The sequence below is a fragment of the Salmo salar genome, chromosome 16 (assembly GCF_965601325.2).
Source record: "Salmo salar chromosome 16, fSalSal1, whole genome shotgun sequence".
Classification (NCBI taxonomy): Eukaryota; Metazoa; Chordata; class Actinopteri; order Salmoniformes; family Salmonidae; genus Salmo; species Salmo salar.
Genome location: NC_138306.1, coordinates 92,850,890 through 92,864,479, shown reverse-complemented (window position 1 = coordinate 92,864,479; position 13,590 = coordinate 92,850,890). Strand labels below are relative to the sequence as shown.

Genomic DNA, 13,590 nt, shown 5'->3' with positions numbered 1-13,590 from the left:
TTTCTCATGGTCAGAGTCCTTTAGGTGCCTTTTGGCAAACTCCAAGCTGGCTGTCATGTGCCTTTTACTAAGGAGTGGCTTCCGTCTGGACACTCTACAATAAAGGCCTGATTAGTGGAATACTGCAGAGATGGTTGTCCTTCTGGAAGGTTCTCCCATCTCCACAGAGGAACTCTGGAGCTCTGTCAGAGTGACCATCAGGTTCTTGGTCACCTCCCAGACCAAGGCCCTTCTCCCCTGATTGCTCAGTTTGGCTGGGCGGCCAGCTCTAGGAAGAGTCTTGGTGGTTCCAAACTTCTTCCATTTAAGAATGATGGAGGCCACTGTGTTCTTGGGGACCTTCAATGCTACAGAAATCCAGACACAATCCTGTCTCGGAGCTCTACGGACAATTCCTTCGACCTAAATGGCTTGGTTTTTGCTCTGATATGCACTGTCAACTGTGGTGACAAAATGTGGAAAAGGGAAGGGGTCTGAATACTTACCGAATGAACAGGAATCGACCGTTAATAAACAAACACGTTTAGCATTTATAGGCCTCATACAAGCCACTGATGTGCACCTTTGGAACATCTACATTTAAAAAACTGGTCAGCCAGTGTGCCATGACTTATTCACACTGGCTAATCATGGTTGACCACCTCCCTGACCTTTTATTCTGTCATAATACCTTTCATATCCATTCTAGTATTCTAATTCTATGAGTCATAATACCTTTCATATCCATTCTAGTATTCTAATTCCTAATTCTATGAGTCATAATACCTTTCATATCCATTCTAGTATTCTAATTCTATGACTCATAGTACCTTTCATATCCATTCTAGTATTCTAATTCTATGAGTCATAATACCTTTCATATCCATTCTAGTATTCTAATTCTATGAGTCATAGTGCCTTTCATATCCATTCTAGTATTCTAATTCCTAATTCTATGAGTCATAGTGCCTTTCATATCCATTCTAGTATTCTAATTCCTAATTCTATGAGTCATAGTACCTTTCATATCCATTCTAGTATGCTAATTCTATGAGTCATAGTATTAAATTCAATCAAGGCTACTGTTCACTATTGTACTTGACAACACAACTGCTCCCTGCCGAAGTTCTATTAACGAGTTAGTAGAGTAGGCAACTAGGGCCCTGCGCTCAATGACAAGAGGAATTATTTCCTCCCAACTCACTACCGTCTCCAACCAAGCAAGCCTTCTTCCTTTTAAACAGCTCATCTGTAACAGTGGATCTTCTGTCAGCGCCACTCCACTTTCAGCACCATCTATCTGTCTGTGTGTCTATCTGTCTATGCATCCATCCATCCATCCATCCTGCTAGATAGGTTTCCATATTACTGCCCATCTATTATTCATCTATGCTCTGATGGAGCTGCATCAAGCTGGGGAATATAGAATAACAGGTGACCTCTCAAACTTTCACCTCCTCTGTCCAGTGGCCCTGGTGTCACACCTTAACCTCCTCTGTCCAGTGGACCTCTCAAACCTTAACCTCCTCTGTCCAGTGGACCTCTCAAACCTTATCCTCCTCTGTCCAGTGGACCTCTCAAACCTTAACCTCCTCTGTCCAGTGGCCCTGGTGTCACACCTTAACCTCCTCTGTCCAGTGGACCTCTCAAACCTTATTCTCCTCTGTCCAGTGGACCTCTCAAACCTTAACCTCCTCTGTCCAGTGGACCTCTCAAACCTTAACCTCCTCTGTCCAGTGGACCTCTCAAACCTTATTCTCCTCTGTCCAGTGGACCTCTCAAACCTTATTCTCCTCTGTCCAGTGGACCTCTCAAACCTTAACCTCCTCTGTCCAGTGGACCTCTCAAACCTTAACCTCCTCTGTCCAGTGGACCTCTCAAACCTTAACCTCCTCTGTCCAGTGGACCTCTCAAACCTTATTCTCCTCCTCTGAGGAGATTGTTTCAAATGGATGTATCCCAAATAGCACCCTATTCTTATGGACTCTGGTCAACAGTGTACCTTACAAGGAATACGGTAACATTTGGGACGCACAAAATCTGTAAAACGCACGAGGAGTCGTGTCCACGGTGGGTCCCATATAAATAGCTCTGTGTCCAATCATGGCTGAAGAGCTGCGGCGATCGCTCCCTTTGTAATCTGCAAAACGACATCTCTCCTCCAGCGGTCTCTATTACAGGAGGACAGATCGTCTTACCCTTCTGAGCCGCTTCGCTGAACGCTACAAATGAGCTTGAGCTGCCTGAGAGACGAGAGGAACACATGGACTGTAGTAACAGACTGAGCTGTCAGAGAGGAACACATGGACTGTAGTAACAGAGAGGAACACATGGACTGTAGTAACAGACTGAGCTGTCAGAGAGTAACACATGGACTGTAGTAACAGAGAGGAACTCATGGACTGTAGTAACAGAGAGGAAACACATGGACTGTAGCAACAGAGAGGAACACATGGACTGTAGTAAAAGAGAGGAACACATGGACTGTAGTAACAGAGAGGAACACATGGACTGTAGTAACAGAGAGGAACACATGGACTGTAGTAACAGACTGAGCTGTCAGAGAGGAACACATGGACTGTAGTAACAGAGAGGAACACATGGACTGTAGTAACAGAGAGGAACACATGGACTGTAGTAACAGAGAGGAACACATGGACTGTAGTAACAGAGAGGAACACATGGACTGTAGTAACAGAGAGGAACACATGGACTGTAGTAACAGAGAGGAACACATGGACTGTAGTAACAGAGAGGAACACATGGACTGTAGTAACAGAGAGGAACACATGGACTGTAGTAACAGAGAGGAACACATGGACTGTAGTAACAGAGAGGAACACATGGACTGTAGTAACAGAGAGGAACACATGGACTGTAGTAACAGAGAGGAACACATGGACTGTAGTAACAGAGAGGAACACATGGACTGTAGTAACAGACTGAGCTGTCAGAGAGGAACACATGGACTGTAGTAACAGAGTGGAACACATGGACTGTAGTAACAGAGAGGAACACATGGACTGTAGTAACAGAGAGGAACACATGGACTGTAGTAACAGAGAGGAACACATGGACTGTAGTAACAGAGAGGAACACATGGACTGTAGTAACAGAGAGGAACACATGGACTGTAGTAACAGAGAGGAACTCATGGACTGTAGTAACAGACTGAGCTGTCAGAGAGGAACACATGGACTGTAGTAACAGAGAGGAACACATGGACTGTAGTAACAGAGAGGAACTCATGGACTGTAGTAACAGAGAGGAACACATGGACTGTAGTAACAGAGAGGAACACATGGACTGTAGTAACAGACTGAGCTGTCAGAGAGGAACATGGTGCAACATGAGAGGGTTCATAGGAAAAGAGATTTCAAATCAGACAAATAAAAACCTGAGAAATACAGGAGCAGCATTTTTATTAGTCTAACAATAAACTATTTTACAAATCTTCCCCATGTACAGCGGCTGTGCGCTTTCCAAAGTTTGTGAGCTAGCGTCCTTGTTGTCAGCATCTTTGAGCAACAAGCCCTTTTCCTGAATGTTTCACACTTCTTGATATGGAGACCCAAGTGAACACAGAGGAAGAGTTGTCATTGTGTATTTGGTGAAGAGGAGAGAAGGATTGCAAAAATCCCACTAACTTTCCCAAAAGTCAATTTTTCTGAAATCCACAGTTGAAAGATTTTGATGGAATCAGGAGGGAACAATAAGGACGTGGAATCCTCCAACCAGGAATTCTGGAAAACTTGCTGGAATTTTACAACCCGAGAGAAGAAAGATGTGGTTTTTGAGGTCAGATGCGTGGACCTCTGGGATCCTTCGTGGACTCCGTCTGAGGGGAAACGGAAACAGACAGAGAGTCAGTTCACCTTGTCAAAACCACCATCAACCCTGTGTTCAGTTCACACTGCTTTGTCCAAGATCATCCAGCCTTGGGGAGTAAACATCTCTCTGTCAATAAACACACAAACCTACCTTTCATATTAACGTCACGGAGCGCTGGTAACCACGGTAATGGCTGCTGTTTGCTCTCTGGGGCTGTTTACTTGACGATAAGGCCCTCAGGAAAGCTACTGACTAACAGTGTGGAGGGAGGGAGGGAGGGAGGGAGGGAGGGAGGTACTGGCTAACTGTGTGGAGGGAGGGAGGGAGGGAGGGAGGGAGGGAGGGAGGGAGGGAGGGAGGTACTGGCTAACTGTGTGGAGGGAGGGAGGGAGGGAGGGAGGGAGGGAGGGAGGGAGGGAGGGAGGGAGGTACTGACTAACTGTGTGGAGAGAGGGAGGGAGGGAGGGAGGGAGGGAGGGAGGGAGGGAGGGAGGGAGGGAGGGAGGGAGGGAGGGAGGGAGGTACTGGCTAACTGTGTGGAGGGAGGGAGGGAGGGAGGGAGGGAGGGAGGGAGGGAGGGAGGGAGGGAGGGAGGGAGGGAGGGAGGGAGGTACTGGCTAACTGTGTGGAGGGAGGGAGGGAGGGAGGGAGGGAGGGAGGGAGGGAGGGAGGGAGGGAGGGAGGGAGGTACTGACTAACTGTGTGGAGGGAGGGAGGGAGGGAGGGAGGGAGGGAGGGAGGGAGGGAGGGAGGGAGGGAGGGAGGGAGGTACTGACTAACTGTGTGGAGAGAGGGAGGGAGGGAGGGAGGGAGGGAGGGAGGGAGGGAGGGAGGGAGGGAGGGAGGGAGGGAGGGAGGGAGGTACTGGCTAACTGTGTGGAGGGAGGGAGGGAGGGAGGGAGGGAGGGAGGGAGGGAGGGAGGGAGGGAGGGAGGGAGGGAGGGAGGGAGGGAGGTACTGGCTAACTGTGTGGAGGGAGGGAGGGAGGGAGGGAGGGAGGGAGGGAGGGAGGGAGGGAGGGAGGGAGGTACTGACTAACTGTGTGGAGGGAGGGAGGGAGGGAGGGAGGGAGAGAGGGAGGGAGGGAGGGAGGTATTGACTAACTGTGTGGAGGGAGGGAGGGAGGGAGGGAGGCAGGGAGGGAGGGAGGGAGGGAGGGAGGGAGGGAGGGAGGGAGGGAGGGATCTAGTGTGAACGGTCAGCGAGGTGGTTCTCAGAACATGGTATGTGTCCAAAATGGCACTACATTTCCTATACAGTACACTACTTTAGACCAGGGCCCGTAGGACTAACCCGTAGCAATCTGGTCAACAGAAGCGCACTTTCGAGGGAATAGAGGGCCATTTGGGACTAACTTGCTATAGTGTTTACCTGGCCAGAGGTCCAGGTGTAACCTGTCCGTACAGTAACTCAGTCATGTGGTGTAGTACAGGTGTAACCTGTCAGTAACTCAGTCATGTGGTGTAGTACAGGTGTTACCTGTCCGTACAGTAACTCAGTCATGTGGTGTAGTACAGGTGTAACCTGTCAGTAACTCAGTCATGTGGTGTAGTACAGGTGTTACCTGTCCGTACAGTAACTCAGTCATGTGGTGTAGTACAGGTGTAACCTGTCCGTACAGTAACTCAGTCATGTGGTGTAGTACAGGTGTAACCTGTCTGTACAGTAACTCAGTCATGTGGTGTAGTACAGGTGTAACCTGTCCGTACAGTAACTCAGTCATGTGGTGTAGTACAGGTGTAACCTGTCCGTACAGTAACTCAGTCATGTGGTGTAGTACAGGTGTAACCTGTCCGTACAGTAACTCAGTCATGTGGTGTAGTACAGGTGTTGTGTCCGTACAGTAACTCAGTCATGTGGTGTAGTACAGGTGTAACCTGTCCGTACAGTAACTCAGTCATGTGGTGTAGTACAGGTGTAACCTGTCCGTACAGTAACTCAGTCATGTGGTGTAGTACAGGTGTAACCTGTCCGTACAGTAACTCAGTCATGTGGTGTAGTACAGGTGTAACCTGTCCGTACAGTAACTCAGTCATGTGGTGTAGTACAGGTGTAACCTGTCCGTACAGTAACTCAGTCATGTGGTGTAGTACAGGTGTAACCTGTCCGTACAGTAACTCAGTCATGTGGTGTAGTACAGGTGTAACCTGTCCGTACAGTAACTCAGTCATGTGGTGTAGTACAGGTGTAACCTGTCCGTACAGTAACTCAGTCATGTGGTGTAGTACAGGTGTAACCTGTCCGTACAGTAACTCAGTCATGTGGTGTAGTACAGGTGTAACCTGTCCGTACAGTAACTCAGTCATGTGGTGTAGTACAGGTGTAACCTGTCCGTACAGTAACTCAGTCATGTGGTGTAGTACAGGTGTAACCTGTCCGTACAGTAACTCAGTCATGTGGTGTAGTACAGGTGTAACCTGTCCGTACAGTAACTCAGTCATGTGGTGTAGTACAGGTGTAACCTGTCCGTACAGTAACTCAGTCATGTGGTGTAGTACAGGTGTAACCTGTCCGTACAGTAACTCAGTCATGTGGTGTAGTACAGGTGTAACCTGTCCGTACAGTAACTCAGTCATGTGGTGTAGTACAGGTGTAACCTGTCCGTACAGTAACTCAGTCATGTGGTGTAGTACAGGTGTAACCTGTCCGTACAGTAACTCAGTCATGTGGTGTAGTACAGGTGTAACCTGTCCGTACAGTAACTCAGTCATGTGGTGTAGTACAGGTGTAACCTGTCCGTACAGTAACTCAGTCATGTGGTGTAGTACAGGTGTAACCTGTCCGTACAGTAACTCAGTCATGTGGTGTAGTACAGGTGTAACCTGTCCGTACAGTAACTCAGTCATGTGGTGTAGTACAGGTGTAACCTGTCCATACAGTAACTCAGTCATGTGGTGTAGTACAGGTGTTGTGTCCGTACAGTAACTCAGTCATGTGGTGTAGTACAGGTGTAACATGTCCGTACAGTAACTCAGTCATGTGCTGTAGTACAGGTGTAACCTGTCCGTACAGTAACTCAGTCATGTGGTGTAGTACAGGTGTAACTCAGTCATGTGGTGTAGTACAGGTGTAACCTGTCCGTACAGTAACTCAGTCATGTGGTGTAGTACAGGTGTAACCTGTCCGTACAGTAACTCAGTCATGTGGTGTAGTACAGGTGTAACCTGTCCGTACAGTAACTCAGTCATGTGGTGTAGTACAGGTGTAACCTGTCCGTACAGTAACTCAGTCATGTGGTGTAGTACAGGTGTAACCTGTCCGTACAGTAACTCAGTCATGTGGTGTAGTACAGGTGTAACCTGTCCGTACAGTAACTCAGTCATGTGGTGTAGTACAGGTGTAACCTGTCCGTACAGTAACTCAGTCATGTGGTGTAGTACAGGTGTAACTCAGTCATGTGGTGTAGTACAGGTGTAACCTGTCAGTAACTCAGTCATGTGGTGTAGTACAGGTGTAACCTGTCCGTACAGTAACTCAGTCATGTGGTGTAGTACAGGTGTAACCTGTCCGTACAGTAACTCAGTCATGTGGTGTAGTACAGGTGTAACCTGTCCGTACAGTAACTCAGTCATGTGGTGTAGTACAGGTGTAACCTGTCCGTACAGTAACTCAGTCATGTGGTGTAGTACAGGTGTAACTCAGTCATGTGGTGTAGTACAGGTGTAACCTGTCAGTAACTCAGTCATGTGGTGTAGTACAGGTGTTACCTGTCCGTACAGTAACTCAGTCATGTGGTGTAGTACAGGTGTAACCTGTCCGTACAGTAACTCAGTCATGTGGTGTAGTACAGGTGTAACCTGTCCGTACAGTAACTCAGTCATGTGGTGTAGTACAGGTGTAACCTGTCCGTACAGTAACTCAGTCATGTGGTGTAGTACAGGTGTAACCTGTCCGTACAGTAACTCAGTCATGTGGTGTAGTACAGGTGTAACCTGTCAGTAACTCAGTCATGTGGTGTAGTACAGGTGTAACCTGTCCGTACAGTAACTCAGTCATGTGGTGTAGTACAGGTGTAACCTGTCCGTACAGTAACTCAGTCATGTGGTGTAGTACAGGTGTAACCTGTCCGTACAGTAACTCAGTCATGTGGTGTAGTACAGGTGTAACCTGTCCGTACAGTAACTCAGTCATGTGGTGTAGTACAGGTGTAACCTGTCTGTACAGTAACTCAGTCATGTGGTGTAGTACAGGTGTAACCTGTCCGTACAGTAACTCAGTCATGTGGTGTAGTACAGGTGTAACCTGTCTGTACAGTAACTCAGTCATGTGGTGTAGTATAGGTGTAACCTGTCCGTACAGTAACTCAGTCATGTGGTGTAGTACAGGTGTAACCTGTCCGTACAGTAACTCAGTCATGTGGTGTAGTACAGGTGTAACCTGTCCGTACAGTAACTCAGTCATGTGGTGTAGTACAGGTGTAACCTGTCCGTACAGTAACTCAGTCATGTGGTGTAGTACAGGTGTAACCTGTCAGTAACTCAGTCATGTGGTGTAGTACAGGTGTAACCTGTCCGTACAGTAACTCAGTCATGTGGTGTAGTACAGGTGTAACCTGTCCGTACAGTAACTCAGTCATGTGGTGTAGTACAGGTGTAACCTGTCCGTACAGTAACTCAGTCATGTGGTGTAGTACAGGTGTAACCTGTCCGTACAGTAACTCAGTCATGTGGTGTAGTACAGGTGTAACCTGTCCGTACAGTAACTAGTCATGTGGTGTAGTACAGGTGTAACCTGTCCGTACAGTAACTCAGTCATGTGGTGTAGTACAGGTGTAACCTGTCCGTACAGTAACTCAGTCATGTGGTGTAGTACAGGTGTAACCTGTCACGTAACTCAGTCATGTGGTGTAGTACAGGTGTAACCTGTCCGTACAGTAACTCAGTCATGTGGTGTAGTACAGGTGTAACCTGTCCGTACAGTAACTCAGTCATGTGGTGTAGTACAGGTGTAACCTGTCCGTACAGTAACTCAGTCATGTGGTGTAGTACAGGTGTAACCTGTCCGTACAGTAACTCAGTCATGTGGTGTAGTACAGGTGTAACCTGTCCGTACAGTAACTCAGTCATGTGGTGTAGTACAGGTGTAACCTGTCCGTACAGTAACTCAGTCATGTGGTGTAGTACAGGTGTAACCTGTCCGTACAGTAACTCAGTCATGTGGTGTAGTACAGGTGTAACCTGTCCGTACAGTAACTCAGTCATGTGGTGTAGTACAGGTGTAACCTGTCCGTACAGTAACTCAGTCATGTGGTGTAGTACAGGTGTAACCTGTCCGTACAGTAACTCAGTCATGTGGTGTAGTACAGGTGTAACCTGTCCGTACAGTAACTCAGTCATGTGGTGTAGTACAGGTGTAACCTGTCCGTACAGTAACTCAGTCATGTGGTGTAGTACAGGTGTAACCTGTCCGTACAGTAACTCAGTCATGTGGTGTAGTACAGGTGTAACCTGTCCGTACAGTAACTCAGTCATGTGGTGTAGTACAGGTGTAACCTGTCCGTACAGTAACTCAGTCATGTGGTGTAGTACAGGTGTAACCTGTCCGTACAGTAACTCAGTCATGTGGTGTAGTACAGGTGTAACCTGTCCGTACAGTAACTCAGTCATGTGGTGTAGTACAGGTGTAACCTGTCCGTACAGTAACTCAGTCATGTGGTGTAGTACAGGTGTAACCTGTCCGTACAGTAACTCAGTCATGTGGTGTAGTACAGGTGTAACCTGTCCGTACAGTAACTCAGTCATGTGGTGTAGTACAGGTGTAACCTGTCCGTACAGTAACTCAGTCATGTGGTGTAGTACAGGTGTAACCTGTCCGTACAGTAACTCAGTCATGTGGTGTAGTACAGGTGTAACCTGTCCGTACAGTAACTCAGTCATGTGGTGTAGTACAGGTGTTACCTGTCCGTACAGTAACTCAGTCATGTGGTGTAGTACAGGTGTAACCTGTCCGTACAGTAACTCAGTCATGTGGTGTAGTACAGGTGTAACCTGTCAGTAACTCAGTCATGTGGTGTAGTACAGGTGTAACCTGTCCGTACAGTAACTCAGTCATGTGGTGTAGTACAGGTGTAACCTGTCCGTACAGTAACTCAGTCATGTGGTGTAGTACAGGTGTAACCTGTCCGTACAGTAACTCAGTCATGTGGTGTAGTACAGGTGTTACCTGTCCGTACAGTAACTCAGTCATGTGGTGTAGTACAGGTGTAACCTGTCCGTACAGTAACTCAGTCATGTGGTGTAGTACAGGTGTAACCTGTCAGTAACTCAGTCATGTGGTGTAGTACAGGTGTAACCTGTCCGTACAGTAACTCAGTCATGTGGTGTAGTACAGGTGTAACCTGTCCGTACAGTAACTCAGTCATGTGGTGTAGTACAGGTGTAACCTGTCCGTACAGTAACTCAGTCATGTGGTGTAGTACAGGTGTAACCTGTCCGTACAGTAACTCAGTCATGTGGTGTAGTACAGGTGTAACCTGTCCGTACAGTAACTCAGTCATGTGGTGTAGTACAGGTGTTACCTGTCCGTACAGTAACTCAGTCATGTGGTGTAGTACAGGTGTAACCTGTCCGTACAGTAACTCAGTCATGTGGTGTAGTACAGGTGTAACCTGTCCGTACAGTAACTCAGTCATGTGGTGTAGTACAGGTGTAACCTGTCAGTAACTCAGTCATGTGGTGTAGTACAGGTGTTACCTGTCCGTACAGTAACTCAGTCATGTGGTGTAGTACAGGTGTAACCTGTCCGTACAGTAACTCAGTCATGTGGTGTAGTACAGGTGTAACCTGTCCGTACAGTAACTCAGTCATGTGGTGTAGTACAGGTGTAACCTGTCCGTACAGTAACTCAGTCATGTGGTGTAGTACAGGTGTAACCTGTCCGTACAGTAACTCAGTCATGTGGTGTAGTACAGGTGTAACCTGTCCGTACAGTAACTCAGTCATGTGGTGTAGTACAGGTGTAACCTGTCCGTACAGTAACTCAGTCATGTGGTGTAGTACAGGTGTAACCTGTCCGTACAGTAACTCAGTCATGTGGTGTAGTACAGGTGTAACTCAGTCATGTGGTGTAGTACAGGTGTAACCTGTCAGTAACTCAGTCATGTGGTGTAGTACAGGTGTTACCTGTCCGTACAGTAACTCAGTCATGTGGTGTAGTACAGGTGTAACCTGTCCGTACAGTAACTCAGTCATGTGGTGTAGTACAGGTGTAACCTGTCCGTACAGTAACTCAGTCATGTGGTGTAGTACAGGTGTAACCTGTCCGTACAGTAACTCAGTCATGTGGTGTAGTACAGGTGTAACGTGTCCGTACAGTAACTCAGTCATGTGGTGTAGTACAGGTGTAACCTGTCCGTACAGTAACTCATGTCATGTGGTGTAGTACAGGTGTAACCTGTCCGTACAGTAACTCAGTCATGTGGTGTAGTACAGGTGTTACCTGTCCGTACAGTAACTCAGTCATGTGGTGTAGTACAGGTGTAACCTGTCCGTACAGTAACTCAGTCATGTGGTGTAGTACAGGTGTAACCTGTCCGTACAGTAACTCAGTCATGTGGTGTAGTACAGGTGTTACCTGTCCGTACAGTAACTCAGTCATGTGGTGTAGTACAGGTGTAACCTGTCCGTACAGTAACTCAGTCATGTGGTGTAGTACAGGTGTAACCTGTCCGTACAGTAACTCAGTCATGTGGTGTAGTACAGGTGTAACCTGTCCGTACAGTAACTCAGTCATGTGGTGTAGTACAGGTGTAACCTGTCCGTACAGTAACTCAGTCATGTGGTGTAGTACAGGTGTAACCTGTCAGTAACTCAGTCATGTGGTGTAGTACAGGTGTTACCTGTCCGTACAGTAACTCAGTCATGTGGTGTAGTACAGGTGTAACCTGTCCGTACAGTAACTCAGTCATGTGGTGTAGTACAGGTGTAACCTGTCCGTACAGTAACTCAGTCATGTGGTGTAGTACAGGTGTAACCTGTCCGTACAGTAACTCAGTCATGTGGTGTAGTACAGGTGTAACCTGTCCGTACAGTAACTCAGTCATGTGGTGTAGTACAGGTGTAACCTGTCCGTACAGTAACTCAGTCATGTGGTGTAGTACAGGTGTAACCTGTCCGTACAGTAACTCAGTCATGTGGTGTAGTACAGGTGTAACCTGTCCGTACAGTAACTCAGTCATGTGGTGTAGTACAGGTGTAACCTGTCCGTACAGTAACTCAGTCATGTGGTGTAGTACAGGTGTAACCTGTCCGTACAGTAACTCAGTCATGTGGTGTAGTACAGGTGTAACCTGTCCGTACAGTAACTCAGTCATGTGGTGTAGTACAGGTGTAACCTGTCCGTACAGTAACTCAGTCATGTGGTGTAGTACAGGTGTAACCTGTCCGTACAGTAACTCAGTCATGTGGTGTAGTACAGGTGTTACCTGTCCGTACAGTAACTCAGTCATGTGGTGTAGTACAGGTGTAACCTGTCCGTACAGTAACTCAGTCATGTGGTGTAGTACAGGTGTAACCTGTCCGTACAGTAACTCAGTCATGTGGTGTAGTACAGGTGTAACCTGTCCGTACAGTAACTCAGTCATGTGGTGTAGTACAGGTGTAACCTGTCCGTACAGTAACTCAGTCATGTGGTGTAGTACAGGTGTAACCTGTCCGTACAGTAACTCAGTCATGTGGTGTAGTACAGGTGTAACCTGTCCGTACAGTAACTCAGTCATGTGGTGTAGTACAGGTGTAACCTGTCCGTACAGTAACTCAGTCATGTGGTGTAGTACAGGTGTAACCTGTCCGTACAGTAACTCAGTCATGTGGTGTAGTACAGGTGTAACCTGTCCGTACAGTAACTCAGTCATGTGGTGTAGTACAGGTGTAACCTGTCCGTACAGTAACTCAGTCATGTGGTGTAGTACAGGTGTAACCTGTCCGTACAGTAACTCAGTCATGTGGTGTAGTACAGGTGTAACCTGTCCGTACAGTAACTCAGTCATGTGGTGTAGTACAGGTGTAACCTGTCTGTACAGTAACTCAGTCATGTGGTGTAGTACAGGTGTAACCTGTCCGTACAGTAACTCAGTCATGTGGTGTAGTACAGGTGTAACCTGTCAATAACTCAGTCATGTGGTGTAGTACAGGTGTAACCTGTCCGTACAGTAACTCAGTCATGTGGTGTAGTACAGGTGTAACCTGTCCGTACAGTAACTCAGTCATGTGGTGTAGTACAGGTGTAACCTGTCCGTACAGTAACTCAGTCATGTGGTGTAGTACAGGTGTAACCTGTCCGTACAGTAACTCAGTCATGTGGTGTAGTACAGGTGTAACCTGTCAGTAACTCAGTCATGTGGTGTAGTACAGGTGTTACCTGTCCGTACAGTAACTCAGTCATGTGGTGTAGTACAGGTGTAACCTGTCCGTACAGTAACTCAGTCATGTGGTGTAGTACAGGTGTAACCTGTCCGTACAGTAACTCAGTCATGTGGTGTAGTACAGGTGTAACCTGTCCGTACAGTAACTCAGTCATGTGGTGTAGTACAGGTGTAACCTGTCCGTACAGTAACTCAGTCATGTGGTGTAGTACAGGTGTAACCTGTCCGTACAGTAACTCAGTCATGTGGTGTAGTACAGGTGTAACCTGTCCGTACAGTAACTCAGTCATGTGGTGTAGTACAGGTGTAACCTGTCCGTACAGTAACTCAGTCATGTGGTGTAGTACAGGTGTAACCTGTCCGTACAGTAACTCAGTCATGTGGTGTAGTACAGGTGTAACCTGTCCAGTAACTCAGTC

General features: G+C 47.4%; 1 protein-coding gene across 1 annotated transcript in view; it reads right to left on the bottom strand.

Annotated features, from left to right (window-relative positions):
• Positions 1–3,384: 3,384 nt before the first annotated feature.
• Positions 3,385–13,590, bottom strand: part of LOC106574988 (tudor domain-containing protein 3) — a 58,834-nt gene continuing 48,628 nt past the window's right edge. The window contains exon 15 of the mRNA XM_082962439.1: positions 3,385–3,817. The gene's annotated coding sequence lies outside the window, so the exon portion shown is untranslated. The remainder of the gene's footprint in view (positions 3,818–13,590) is intronic.